Here is a 16,662-nt window from a genome sequence, read left to right on the forward strand (position 1 = left end):
GTGTAATGCTATCATGTCTGACAGCATACATTGTATGATTTCTTCTCTTTTAAATGTGTTTAAGTGCATTAGATGTGTCATATGTGATCCACACGAGCTTCAGAAAAATGTGTATTATGCTATTGTTAAATGGAGTATTCTACAAAAGCTGATGAGATCAAGTTGACAGTGGTATTCAGGTCAATTTTTTTTAATCTGCTTTATCTATGAAGAAAGGTGTTGAAGTCTTTCATTATAATAATTGATTTGTATTTATTTATTTATTTATTTATTTATTTCGAGGCAGAGTCTGGCTCTGTGGCCCGGGCTGGAGTGCAGGGACACGATCTTGGCTCACTGCAACCCCCACCTCCCAGGTTCAAGTGATTCTCCTGCCTCAGCCTCCTGAGTAGCTGGGATTACAGACACGTGCCTGGATAATTTTTGCATTTTTAGTAGAGACGGGGTTTCACTATGTTGGTCAGGCTGGTCTCGAACTCCTGACCTCATGACCGCCTGCCTCGGCCTCCGATAATGCTGGCACTGCAAGCATGAGCCGCCAAGCCCCGCCTTCTTTTATTTCTAACACTTTTTATCTAAAATATTTTGATGGTATATTGTTAGTTACACACACACAATTGTATTGGATTCTTGAAAATCAATTCCTTTATCTTTCGTAAAGGTGCTCTTTATCCCTAATTAGTTTTTTGTTTGTTACTAAAGTCAGTATAGTTTGTCTGAAACTAATAAAAATACTTCAGCTTTAAAAGTACTGTTAGCATGGTGTATCTTTCTTCATCCTTTTACTTTTAATCTGTAGCTGTTGGGTAGAATGTCCTGTAAATGTCTATTACAGTTGTATTTTTAATCACTCCTCCCTTAGAATATAAGTTTCCCTGAGGACAGGAAATTTTGCCTCTTGCTAATCTTGTTTTTCGCTTTATCTCAAGCACACAAAATAAGCACAGTAGGGACTCCACAACAATGCCTGGAACATAGAAGGAGCTCAGTAATATAAATGAATACTATAATTTCAGACTCTGCAAATAAAGGATTTAGGGAAGATTAGTCCTTGAGGCATAGGAGGAAGTATAATCCCCATTATTTTTTATAAGACATAGATAAATTTTCATTCAGCAATAAAAACCCACTGAATTTTTTACTTTGAGATGTTTAATTTTAAAAAAAACAGCAATCTCTATAACCTTTTTTCTTCTCCATAATTTAATGATAAGTCCTGTTTGTTATAAAAACAGTTAATTTAATCATTTCGAATGTAAATAAAGTCAAAAGTAAAATGCATTTTCTGGCATGTAGTCCACTACCCCTTTGATATGAACCAGATGTTTCTCACTCCCCAGAAATAATCACATTAAGAATCTGAATGACAGAATTGTGGCTGTTTTCTAGGCACACACAATTTGTGCTTTGAAACTTGATTTTTAACTTCACTATCCTCAAAAGTTTTCCATCTTTGATCTCATTCTCTTAAAAACTCTGTGTCATTCATCAAATTTAATACAGCCTATCATAATGTATTTAAACAGCTCTTGTGCCAGTTTTCAAGGGGAATACTTCCAGTGTTTGCCCATTCAATATAATATTGGCTGTGAGTTTGTCATATATGTCTCTTATTATTTTGAAGTATGTCCCTGTCCCTTAAATACCTAGTTAATTGAGGCTTTTCTTTTTCTTTCTTTTTGAGATGTAGTTTCATTTTTGTTGCCAGGCTGGAGTGCAATGGCGTGATCTTGGCTCGCCTCAACCTCTGCCTCCTGTGTTCAAGCAATTCTCCTGCCTCGGCCTTCCAAGAGGCTGGGATTACAGGCATGCACCACACATCTGACTAATTTTTTGTATTTTTAGTAAAGATGGGGTTTCTCCATGTTGGTCAGACTGGTCTCAAACTCCCGACTTCAGGTGTTCCTCCTGCCTTGGTCTCCCAAAGTGTTGGGATTACAGGCGTGAATCACCGTGCACTGCCTAATTGAGACTTTTTAACCTGAAGGATGTTGAATTTTTTTGAAGGTCTTTTCTGCATTTATTGATGACATGTAGTTTTTCTCTTTAGTTCTATTTATGTGATGAGTCACATTTATTGATTTGCATATATTGAACCAATGTTGCATAAAGCCAACTTGATCATGATGGATAAAATTTTGGATGGGCTGCTGGATTCCGTTTGCAGGTATTTTGTTGAGAATTTTTGCATCAGTATTCATCAAAGATATTGGTCTGAAGTTTTGTTGTATCTCTGCCAGTTTTTGGTATCAGGATGATGCTGGCCTCATAGAGTGAATTAGGGAGGAGTCCCTCCTTTTCAATTGTTTGGAATAGTTTCAGTAAGAAAAGTATCAGTTCTTCTTTGTACCTCTGGTAGAATGCAGCTGTGAATCCATCTGACCTTGGTTTTTCTTAAATAGTTGGTTGGCTATCACTGCCTCAATTTCAGAATTCATTATTGGTCTATTCAGGGATTTGATTTCTTCCTGGTTCAGTCTTGGGAGGGTATATGTGTCCAGGAATTTATCCATCTCTTCTAGATATTCTAGTTTATGTGAGTAGAGATGTTATTATTCTCTAACAGTTGTTTGTAGCTCTGTGGGGACAAGGATGCCTTCTTTCACCAGTCCTATTTAATACAGTATTGGAAGCTCTGGCTAGGGTAATTAGACAAGAGAAAAAAAAATATTCCAATAGGAAGAAGGGAAGTCAAACTATCTTTGTTTGCAGTTGACATGATCCTATATCTAGAAAACCCCATCATCTCAAGACAAAAGTCTTTTAAGCTGATAAGCAACATCAGCAAAGTCTCAGGATACAAAATCAACGTGCAAAAATCGCTAGCATTCCTATATGCCAATAACAGGCAAGCTTAGAGCCAAATTATGAATGAACTCCCATTTGCGATGGCCACAAAAAGAATAAAATACCTAAGAATCCAACTAACAAGGGAAGAAAAGAAGCTCTTCAAGGAGAACTACATACCACTGCTCAAAGAAATCAGAGATAACACAATCAAATAGAAAAAAAAAATCCATGCTCATGGATAGTAAGAATCAATATTTTGAAAATGGCCATAGAGACCAAAGTAACTCACAGATTTAATGCTATTCCCATTAAACGACCATTGATGTTCTTCACAGGATTAGAAAACCTATTTTAAAATTCATATGGAACAAAAATAAGCCCAAGTAGCCAAGGTGATCCTAAGCAAAAGGAACAAAACTGGAGGCATTACCATATCTGAGTTCAAACTATACTACTGGACTACGGTAACCAAAACAGGTACTGGCATGAGAACAGGCACATAAACCAATAAGAAATAAGAAAACAGAGATTAAGACTGCACACCAACAACTATTTGATCTTCGACAAAACTGACAAAAACAAGCAATGGGGAAAAGATTCCCTATTAAATAAATGGTGCTGGGAGAACTGGCTAGCCATATGCAAAAAATTAAAACTGGAACTCTTCCTTACACCATATACAAAAATCAACTGAAGGTGGGTTAAAGACATAAATATAAAACACAAAGCTATAAAACCCCTAGGAGAAAACCTAGGCACTACCATTCAGCACTTAGGCATAGGCAAAGATTTCATGATTAAGATGCCAAAAGCAATTGAAATAAAGCAAACTTTGATAATTGGGATCGAATTAAACTAAAAAGCTTCTGCATAGCAAAAGAAACTGTCAACAAAGTGTAGAGACAACCTGTAGAATGGTAGACAATTTTGGCAATCTATCCACCTGACAAAGGTCTAATATCCAGCATCTATAAGGAACTTAAACAAATTTACAATAACCTCATTAAAAAGTAGACAAAGGATATGAACATACACTTCTCAAAAGACAACATAATGGGGCCAAGAAATATATGGAAAAAAAAAAGCTCGACATCACTGATCATTAGAGAAATGCAAAGCAAAATGACAATGAGATACCACCTTACTCCAGTCAGAATTGCTACAATTAAAATGTCAGAAACAGAACAGATGCTGGCCAGATTGTAGAGAAAAAAGAACACACTTACACTGGGTGTGTAAATTGGTTCAACTATTGTGGAAGACAAGTGTGGTAATTCCTCAAAGACCTAGAACCAGAAATACTGTTTGATGCAGCAATTCCTATATATATAGGCACACACATATACACACATACACATACATGTATACATATATGCATATATACATACATACACATACATGCATACATATACATACATGTATATATACATATATACACATATACATATATACACACACATATATATACCCCCAAAGGAATATGCCCAAAGAAATATAAATCATTCAATTAGAAAGATACATTGCAGCACTATTCATAATAGCAAAGACATGGAATCAACTCAATTTCTCATCAATAATAGACTGGATTAAAAAAAAACAGTACATATACACCATGGGATACTATACAGCCATAAAAAGGAATGAGATCATGTCCTTTGAAGGGACACAGATGGAGCTGGAAGCCATTATCCTCAGCAAACTAATGCAGCAATAGAAAACCAAATAATGCATATTCTCACTTATAAGTGAAACTGAATAATGAGCACACAAGGACACATGGTGGGGGACAACACACACTGGGGCTTGTCACAGAGTGGGGGTGGGCTAGGAGTGGGGAGAGCATCAGGAAGAATAGCTAATGGATGCCAGGCTTAATATCTAGGTGATGGGATGATCTGTGCTGCAAACCACCGTCGCACACGTTTACCCATGTAACAAAGCTGCACATCCTGCATAGGTACCCCTGAAATTAAAATAAAAGTTGGAAATAAAAAGTTAAATTAAATTTAAAAATTAACAACTCTTACGGAATATTAGGGTGTTTTCATTTTTTAACTCATTTGTTAAGATAAATATTAGTATTAGAATTGTTGAGTCATAAGATTAGCCCTTTTGTTAAATACTGCAAATGTCTAGATATGCCAATATATAAATATTTTCTTTTGTGTGTTTGATATATTGTATTTCATAAGGTAGTGTAGGTTGAATTATGTCCACCAAAAAGATGTTCTCACTTTAAGTACCTCAGAATGTGACCTCTTTGAGAAACAGGGTATTTACAGGGATAGGCAACTTAAAATCAGGTTGCTAGACTGGTCCCTAAATCTAATGTAACTACAATCCTTATAAGAAGAAAAAATTTAGACACAGATACAGACATGAACACCAGGCAAAATAAAGGCAGAGATCAGGGTGTTAAATTACAAGTCAAAGAACACCACAGATTGCTGGAAAAGCACCAGCAGTTAGAAGAGAGGCATGAAACAGACTCTCCATCACAACCTGATTTGGTTTGGAGGTGCGTCCCCTCCAAATCTAATGTTTATATGTGATCCCTACTATTAAAGGTGGCACCTGGTGGGAAGTGTTTAGGTAGTGGGGGAAGAGCCCTCATGAATGGCTTCGTGCCTTCCCCATGGTATGAGTGAAGTTTTGCTCAGTTCACATGAATTCTGACTGTTTAAAATAGCCTGGTATCTCTCTTGCTCCTTCTCTCACCATGTGACACACCTGCTCCTCCTTCACTTCCACCACGAGTAAAACATTTTTGAGGCCTCAGTGGAAGCCTAGCAAATGCTGGTAGCATGCTTTTGTGCCTCGCAGAGGCCTGAACCAAATAAACTTCTTTTCTTTCTAAATCACCTAGCCTCAGGTATTAGCAATACAAAACGCACTAAAACACAACCCTAAGAAGAAATCAACCCTGCTAACACTTTGATCTCACACTTCTAACTTCCAGATCTCTAAGATAATAAATTTCCATTGTTCAAGTCACTCAATTTGTGATACATTTTTGCAGTCCTAGGGAACTAATGCATGCAGCTATAGATATAAAATTATTCACTTATATTTCCTTCTTGGACTGTAGAGATAAATTTTAACACTTTTATGTTATATGCATATGGCAGTAAAGAAAGTAATCTTGTCAGAGAACATTTTACATTTTTCTTTTACAGTGAGAGATGAATATTAAACACGTGATTTTATAAGGTTACAGAAGACAACAGATGCTAACTCAATCTGTGTAATTTCAGCACAGTATAATAGAGTTTATTTATTTATAATTGTGTGGGAAGAATGTAAATAAACCAAAAAGAAAGAACATAGTTACACCAAAGGTAGCAACTGTGATCCAGATAATATGAACTTTAAAGTACACTCAAGAAGGAAATGAACTGGGCCACAATTTGAGATATAAAATCTTAACTTCTGAGGGGGGCATTCTGAAACACGTTCTTGTGTCCATTTTATGATTTTAAGAAACTCAGAATGGTGAAAAATACATTTTATGCTATGATATGGCAATTTTTAGGAGCAATATAATACTTCTAAGGTCTTAAATACCTTTGCTAAGAAAGTTTCAGAGACTAGACAGGTGGTCTTTCTGTACAGAACAGCCATAGACGTAATACTATACATTTATGCCTGATACAATGCTGATTTCAGTAAAGAATATTATTCCTATTTCCCAATAGATTGGCTGAGATTTTTTAATGTGTATTAGTTTCCTAGGGCTCCTGTAACAAATTACAATAAGCTTGATGACTTCAAACAACAGAGTTCAGCAGTTCAGAAGTCCAAAATCAAGGCGGGTGCAGGCTACCCCTTAAAGACACTCTTGGGGAAAAATCTGTCTCATGCCTCTTACAGCTTCTGGTAGTTGTTAACTTGTTTGGTTTATGGCCACGGCCTCCAATTTATGCCTCTGTCTTTATCACTTACTTTTGTGTGTGCGTCTACCTTCTTCTCTGCTTATCTCTTAAAAGATCAATGATTATTAAATTTGAAGTCCATCTGGATAATCCAGGAAAATTTCTTCATATCAAAATCCTTAATTTAATAACATCTTCCAAGACTGTTTATTTAAATAAAGTAAGATTCATAGGTTCCATGGATTGGAATATGGAAATAATTTTGATGGAGCCACCAATTTATACCACTACATAACATTAGTAAATATATTTGGACTAATAGATACTGGAAAATTACCAATTAGGCTGACATACTCATATCTGATACTGCAGGGTATACAGATTTAGGATTGAATGTATTCCCTTGGTCTTAGTTGTTTATCTTTGGCCACTGACTTATAAATGCATTATAAGTTCTAAATATTGTAAGTGTTTTCTGCAATGTGTCATTCAAATGTGAGTTCTTCAAAGTCTTTAATCATGCTATTTCAGCTTTGGACCTCCAAGCTAATCCAGTAAAAGATGACTGAACACAGACTACCTAAAGCTGGTTAAAACATATGGCCATAGATAATTTTATAGTAGTGCTTATCTGAACTTAACATTGCCAATAAAATGCAGTGTATTTTCCAGCCGTGGCTTACCAGTGATCAATTAGGACAACAGGAAAGCTAAAGAAATGCGATGGGGAAAGGATCTCCTATTCAGTAAATGGTGCTGGGAAAACTGACTAGCCATATGCGGAAAACTGAAACTGGACCCCTTCTTTATACCTTGTACAAAAATTAACTCAAGATGGATTAAACACTTAAATGTAAAACCCAAAACTGTAAAAACCCTAGAAGAAAACCTAGGTAATACCATTCAGGACATAGGTATGGGCAAAGACTTCATGATGAAGATACCAAAAGCAATTGCAACAAAAGTCAAAATTGACAAATGGGAGCTAATTAAACTAAAGAGATTCTGCACAGCAAAAGAAACTATCATCAGACTGAACAGGCAACCTATAGAATGGGAGAAAATTTTTGCAATCTACCCATCTGACAAAGGTTTAATATCCACAATTTACAAGGAACTTAAACATATTTATAAGAAAAAAGAACAACCCCATCAAAAAGTGGACAAAAGATATGAACAGAAATTTCTCAAAAGAACACATTTATGTGGCCAACAAACATATGAAAAAAAAAAAACTCAACATCACTGATCATCAGAGAAATGCAAATCAAAACCATTATGAGATACTATCTCATGCCAGTCAGAAAGGCAATTATTAAAAAGTCAAGAAACCACAGATTCTGTCAAGGCTGTGAAGAAATAGTAATGCTTTTACACTGTTGGTGTGAATGTAAATTAGTTTAACCATTGTGAAAAACAGTATGGTGATTTCTCAAGGATCTAGAACCAGAAATACCATTTAACCCAGCCATCCCATTACTGGGTCAAATGGAATATAAATAATTCTATTATAAAGACACATGCACACGTATTTTTACTGCAACACAATTTACAATAGCAAGGATATGGAACCAACCCAAATGCCCCTCAATGATAAAGAAAATGTGGTACATATACACCATGGAATACTATGCAGCCATAAAAAGGAATGAGATCATGTCCTTTGCAGGGGTATGGATCAAGCGGGAAGCCATCATCTTCAGCAAACTAAAACAGGACAGAAAACCAAACACCGCATGCTCTCACTCATAAGTGGGAGTTGAACGTTGAGAACACTTGGACACTGAGAGGGAAATAACACATACCTGGGCCTGTTGGTAGTTGGGAGGTGAAGGGAGGGAACTTAGAGGATGGGTTAATAGATACAGCAAACCAGCATGGCACGCATATACCTATGTAACAAACCTGCACAGGTATCCCAATTTTTTTTAGAAGAAGTAAAGAAAAGGAAAAAGAAAAATATATAGACAAACTGCTGAAGTTTATTTCAGCAACAGCTTTCAAAGACTCAGGGATAATTCAGTGTTTCCCAAAGAGATAAGTACAAACTGGTTAAGCACAAACTGTTTCAACAATCAACCACCCATCCCCACACACAAAACTCATCAGAGGTTCCCTAGTTTACAAGTTTTGAACAATAATTGTCAAGTCTCAGTTGATTAACTCTAGCTGTAAACCATCCTGTAACTAAAGTCTACCTATCAAAATTTTATACAACTCAAATGTTTAATCTGTTCAACATGCCCATTTGACAAAATTCATTTTCCATTCTAATGGTATATTCTAATATATGACTAATATACACATGAGCAACATAAAGTGGATTTTAGACATTTCTTTAGTTTCCACTGTGTATTTGAAATTTGCTTTCTGGAAATATACGGGGAACGAGATGATCTGTATCTATACAAAGATGTATAGCCTATGATCCACAGTGGCATAACAGTACATTCAATTATTGGACTCAGTATATTAAACAATAATTAATGAATATTATTTTGTATTTTATGTTATTTCATAGGCAATGGTATTCGATTATCTAATGAAAGTCTAGATTTAAACAGCCTGTTCTAGATGTCAGCAGGAGGCCAGGAACACTTGAACTAATATAGAGGAAAAAATTCAATAATTCCAAGGGACTGGAATATGTTTTGGATATATCATTCTCCTTCCTCTCTCCCAACTAAATCATGAAGACATCCTACAAAGCTCTCCGTTCATTAAAGTCTTGAAAGCTAGATTGGTGATTAAAACACCACATTATTTAGAAAAAAAATGATTCACATTTTATTTTGGAATGAGAATGTTAGTTGGAGTAGGAGCAGAATCCCAATATGACTTCCAATCCTACTGAGGTGGTGGTAGATAAAATTAAATTCATTATGCCATTAATTGATTTTCATTAGGGAGGAAAAACATCTTTATCTTTTCAACAAAGACCTGACTTCAGCCTCTTAAAAATAAAACAAAGCAAAACACAAAACAAAAATAGTTTATGTCCTCTTGCCAGGTTACAGACATGAATTAGTTATTAATCTAGATATCCTTGAATAAAATGAGAGCTGGGAAACTTTGGGGAAACAGCCTTCCATAACCAAAAAAATGCATCCACTTGATCTCCCCTAAGATGAATTGCCACCATTTTCTAAGGCAACTCTGCACTATGCAAAATGAAGTATCCAAATATTTATGATCTACTGTATACTGACTCTAACCTGAACCACATTCTGAAGAATCTTTCTGGCCAAGCAGTAGTTTTGGCGGCTATGACAATCACATGGTTAAGAAAATATTGGCTAGAAACTTACTATATTACTGATTCCCATAGTATCCCTATTTAAATTTATAAATAGAAAAATTTAATGAGATGACATTGCCATACAATAAAATTAGCCAGGTGTTAATATCTTCTGAAGTAACTACTACAGATGTATTCCCCTTTCTAGCAAAGTTATAGACCCCGGTATGGAGTTAGGGCCCTGGAAAATGGCTTTTCTCTGTTCTAATAAACTGTAACCCCTACCTCCTTACCCATTAGATTGTTTTCACCACGCCAGAATAGTAATACATCTTTGGATGCCTTCTTAGTAGCAGGCACATTATTTGCATTGTAAAATGTGCATTACAGGGATTCATTCCTTTAGTTAATAAATAAGAACAATTTTGTACCAAATATTGTTTTAGCATCTTGTGATACATTCCAGAATAAATAAGCTGCTTCCATGCAGCTTACATCCTAGTGAGGAGAAGCCAACTATGAATAGGAGACATAAAAATAAATTACTAGTTTACTAAATGATAATATCACATATTAAATTTAAAAAAAATAGAAGGTGGAGGGGCTGGAGGGTGCCTGATATATTTAAACACACACACACACACACACACACAGAGAGAGAGAGAGAGAGAGAGCGCACAAAGGGGCTAGGATAGCTAGGTGGGATGAATTAGTAAAAGAACAGAAGGAACTACTGATGACCCAGATGATGCTGGGTGTTGCAAAGCCTTTGGGAGAATTTTGGCTCCTACTTTGAAAAAAATGGGAGGTTATAGAAATGCTTTGAGCAGACAAATGACAAGATATCATTCATATATTCAAAGAGTCACTTTGGTTTCTGTTTTGTAAATAGGCTATAATGAAGAAAGAGAAGAGCAGGGAAATTGTTGGCATATAATTTGTTTTTCTGCCTGGGTGGCAGCACAATAACTGGTGAGAAAGTTGTGAATTTCTGGATATAATTTACAGGTAGAGCCTATGGATTTACTAACACGGTGGATGTCTCTGACTGAATGTGAGAGAAAGAGAGTAGTCAGGGAAGAGTCTACGTGTTTTGTTTTGTTTTGTTCCTAAACGATCAAAGCATAAAATTATAAAGATGGGAAATATGACAAGAAAAGCATTTGATCAAGCATAATCACAAGCATAATCATCCAAGTACAGTTTTAATAGAGTAGAAAGTTGGGGACACGGGATTGGAATTCAAGGAAGATTGATGCTAATGATAAGAATTTGGAGAAATTGCCATCTTATAGGTGGACAATTACATCTCATTGTGGTCTTAACTTACATACTTATTCTTAATTAGGCTTAACATATTGTCAAATGTTTACAACCCATCAATTTTATTCTCTTTTCCTTTTTCTTTAATTTAATTATTTATCTATTTTATATATTTATATATGTGTATATATATACACACACACATATACACATATAGCTTCTCCTATAGTTTCTTACAAATTTGGGTTTTTCTGTTATATGTGTTTCAAACATATTTTCTATGTGTATCAAATGCCTTTCCTCAGTTGTTAACTTTGTTTTTGTCCACATTCTTTCTTGTGTTTTTTGATGAATAGAGATCCCTAATTTTTAATCTAGTCAAATTCATCAATTTTTTCTTGTCAATTTTTTTCTACCTCTTGGGCTTTCCATAATCCTCCTTCTATTTAAACTTCATGCTCAAAACATTTTCTATGTTTTGATTAGTTATTGTAGGTGATCTATCAGTGGGAGTCACATACTACTCTATATAATCTATCATATTATTGGAAACAAATCCAAATTTACCTACCTTTTGAAAGTAAATAATTGAACATGTTTTCAAGCTGAGAAAAAGCATAGATCACATAGTTAAACACAATAAAAATAATTTTTTGTAGTTTATCAGAAAGATAAATATTTGTTAGAACTGTTATAAAAAATCTATCATAATTTTAGCCAACAATCACAAAATTTACAAGGTTGTGCTGCACAAATTATGAAACTTTAGTGAATCATAGAATATATCACAATTAAGATAAAATGAAGTGAAATTATCAATACTAAGCAAAACATACTTGGTTACTGTATATTGTGCATAAATGATTTGTTTAAATGTACATGAAAACATTAGGATCTCAAATAGTAATTGGAAAAATTAAATGAAAAGTTCACTTCGAACAAAAAATAATGAACAAAAATATGGGAAAATGCCCATCTAACAGTAAACAAACAAATTCAAATTAAAAGTGTAATGTTTTAGTTCATATATAAGCAGATAATTCAGAGTATGAAATAGTAAGGCTTAAAGAAGACATTCAAATACTATGATGATATACTTTGATATATCCTACTAAAGAACAACATGGTAGTACAAATCAAAAACCATAAAAATGCCCATAATGTAAATTGAATACATTCTAGAGATCTGCCGTACTACATTGTTCCCATAGTTAACAATACTTTATTTCACACTTACAAACTTAAGAGTTTAGATCTCATGATGCTAGATGTTCTTACTACAATGTAAGTTCACATATGAGCTACACAATTTCACCTAAACTTAAGCTGACATAAAAAATATCTGATTTTTTTTGAATTGTCATATGCCTTACTAGGCTCATAAGCCTAATAATTCAACTTTTATGGATTTATTTGGAAATAAATAATTTGACCTGATTTTAAAATACTAGAATGATTATTTCAATCAGATGTGGTAGTTTTAGCTGTCCAAATATAAAAAATAGAAAATGTCTACATATTAAGTAAATGAATGGTCCTAACAATGGACCAATGGGTGAATGTCATATACATTTTCAAACACATAAATTTTCTTGCATGTTGGAGGTGGAGAAAGAACAATCTATAAGTTCTCACTTCTGTGTCTTGCTTCTATGTGAGCACATCCTGATGAAAAGGAAATTCTAGGCCAAATCAATCCCTCAATGGGGGATAAAAGCACAGTCATTTATAAGCAAAGGAACAAAATCATTCAACTTGGTTAACCTACCAGTACTTATAGAGAAATTGCTCTTTCTGCCCTCTAATTGAGTGATAGCAGCGTTGTTACTTATGGCCTCCAATACACTGACAAGAACACTGTAGAAAAATCTTCCTCTCAAGCAGATGGAAGAATACACATCCACAGGGTTGAAATTGCATTGTGGATTCTCTGAGAAGCAGAAAGATGTTTGACCAACAGACTACTGTCTTTGAGGTTTGAGCTCTTGTTTAAATGGTTGGATTGCTGAGTTCTTAGATATCATCATGTAAAGATAATTGGTTTTGTTATACCTCTACTAACCAAGCATATATGAAACCAGTATTATATTCACAATCAAAATATGCTTTGAAATTCATTAAGCTAATTTGACAGCAATATAGTATAACAGGCAATGATACTCATAATCATCATTAGCTACCCTTCAATTTACCAATTTAGATTAGAATATTGTACAGAGCTGTCATCTATAGTATACTCACACTATACTACTTGCCCTGTAAAATTTCATAGGAAATCACCACAGATTCATAAGTAGGTATATGACTATTTTAAATTATTAAATAGTTTATATTATGTGTGTATACATTGTGTTAGCCATGAGAGTCTGAATTTCCTCTAATATTTTAAGTGAAAAGGCAAAATGTAATAGGTAAACTATGATTATTAATTATCATAATTATATCAATTATACTATCATAGAAATAGGTTATTGGGTACATCCTGCTATACCAATGTCAGGAAAGTAATAATTATTTAGAAGAAAGTTTAGATTAACAACTATTTTATTGTGATGTGTTTTAGCATTTGCCTGATTTTACTGAATTTAATTTTTCATATCATTGGTTTACATGATCAGTTATTTAACTGTGTCTGTAGAAATATAAAACTGGTAAAATAATTTAAAATAATGGGACCTTAAACAGCAAAATAAATGAACCAAATAGGTACATATACATGCTATCATAATTTTAAGAGTGAGGTCATTTTCAAAGAAAATATTTGTAGTTGTTCATTTTTCCCTAATTTCATAATCTTTAAAACATAATGTTTCCCAAGATTAAGTTAACTGAAATATCAGATTAGAGATACAGTGAATGACAGGTTTTTGTTCAGTCAAAATCGCATGCAGAGCATACCAATAGTTTTACCATTGACAATAAATAATTTATGAACTTCTTTTGCACCTACAACATTATTCCTTTTCTTGACTTAATTCCTTGTTGACTTTTCCACCATAAATCTGACTAGCAACAAGATTTATTTGACATTCCCTATTAAATCATTACTTTGTATTCAGATAAACAATTGTACTGTCAAAGGTTGGTGCTATTTTAGAAAGTAATCAACTTGTTTTCTGTATGTTCTGAATATACAGAACAAATGGAAGAAAATTAAAAGTTATTATTTACAAAACTTCCATTAAGAATAAAACAATGCTGAGAAATAAACTATACATGTGGATATTCATCAACAATCTGTAAGATAAATACATATACATGTATATTTATGTAAATTAATTATGTTAATTACAAACAGTCATATCACAGAAAACATTCAAGTACTAGTATTTTATTGTAATTCTAAAAATAGACAATAGATGAATGTATTGAGCGTATGTAGTTTCTTTTAGTAAAATATCTTGAACATGGTCTTTCACTTTTTTTAAATATAAAATTTTAGAAAGAGTGGTGTCCTAGTATCACAATCTTAGACTTTCAAATCCATGATTAAATATCTGCTACACATAATCAAAATTATCTAAGATTAGAGTCTAAGTAGTTAATTTAACAATCGAAAGTTCATATCAATGGATTCCCAAACTCTGTTCTGAAAATGTCAAGGATCACTTTAAATATTTTGTGAGAAGAAAGGCAACCAACTAAGGCTGTAGGATTTTTATTTTATACTCACAGTTTCCATTGCCCTTAATTATTTATAAACTAAATAAGATTAATCATTTATTGTATGAAAAAACATAGCGCCTCCCATTCTTAGTTGAATAAAGTAGAAATTTAGAATTGCCAGTTTTCTCTCTCTTCATCTTTTGTTGGCAGAAATGATTTTCATTTAAGAACATTTAAAGGAAAACTTGTTTTAGTATAAATTAAAAATTCATATTGTCAAATATGTTGGATTTAATAAACATTAAATTAAATATTTAAATTGCAGTGAGCAGCAATATTTTTCCACTTACATATATTTGTTTAGTTCAGTGGTAACACAATATGACTCAGTGTAGAGAATTAAGAACACTATATAGTTTTTCTAATGGCAGATTTATAAAACACATTCAATTATGATAAAAATATCAATGATACAAAATATGTTTTATTTTTATTTATATCAAACACAGAATTAGATAGCACTGTTCTAAATATAGTTAGAAAAGTATTTTTGTTTTAATTTATTTTATTATTTATAATCACTATCTGAGTTTACTTTAAAAATAAAAATATTTTATAAATTGTTTGGCAAAGCGTGTTTTGAAATGTCAAAAGTATTAAACAAACATGTTATGCTTTTACATGAGAATGTTCTGTTGCCTCCCTTAAGTTTCCTTATTTATATTGTCATTTTTAAATCAAATATTTCTTTAACAAAGATGTAAATGCCTATATTTAAGGTTCACAGCATATACAAGTACAGTGAAGAAACAAATTCAGGTTCCTGGCTTGTTCTTAGGAATGTCTAAATTTCAAGTGCTGAAGACATACACGTGACATTTCATTAAACCTAACATTTCATCATTACAAAATGCATTATTTCAAAATGCCAAAGCGTTTGAAAAAATCCCAATTTAGCTATATGAGTTACTTTATTATTCCTTATTTATTTATGTATTTATTTTATTTATTTATTTTTGAGACAGGGTCTTCCTTTGTCACCCAGCCTGAAGTGCAGTGGCACGATCTCGGCTCACAGCAAGTTTCGCCTCCCGGGTTCAAGTGATTCTCCTACCTCAGCCTTCTGAGTAGCTGGGATTACAGGCATGTACCAAAATGCCCGGCTAATTTTTATATTTTTAGTAGAGACGGTGTTTCGCCGTGTTGGCCAGGTTGGTGTTGGGTTCCTGACCTCAGGTGATCCATCCACCTCGGCCTTCTGAAGTGCTGGGATTACAGGCGTGAGCCACCGCGCCTGGCATTATTTTATACTTATTGAAAAATTTGTCATTTGCACAATCATTTTTTATCAGAAAGCATACGTGTGTACATTTAAAGAAACACATAAAAGGGAATATCAAATAACATATACCTGCCACCAGATCTAAAGCAACCATAAAATACATAGCATTTTAGGGATGTTCATTTGTGAAAAATTGTGAGGAAATATAAAAAATGACCCAATATGATTAAGCAAAAGAGAAAGAGATGGGAAAGCCAATAAGTACAAGTTAAAATTGAACCTACCCAAGTTTTTAATCTCCAAATATAATTTTGATATTCCTAGCTAAATATTACCTCCTGCATTTAAAAAAATTATTGTGATTATACTTGAATATAAAAATAGTATTTGTTTATATTATCAATAAAATTATAGGAAATGTATGGAACATATTCATACATATTCCTTAAATTTTCTAAAATATTTCCTAATAGTATAAATAAATACTGTCATTCCAACATTTTGTAGTGAAACAGTTAGCTCAGGGAATTAAAATATACTATAAAACAAAATATTATTCTATGAAAAAATTTATCATAAGATTTTCTATTTATGTAGGAGATACAGAGTCA

This window comes from Macaca mulatta, chromosome 3 (genome assembly GCF_049350105.2).
Source record: "Macaca mulatta isolate MMU2019108-1 chromosome 3, T2T-MMU8v2.0, whole genome shotgun sequence".
Classification (NCBI taxonomy): Eukaryota; Metazoa; Chordata; class Mammalia; order Primates; family Cercopithecidae; genus Macaca; species Macaca mulatta.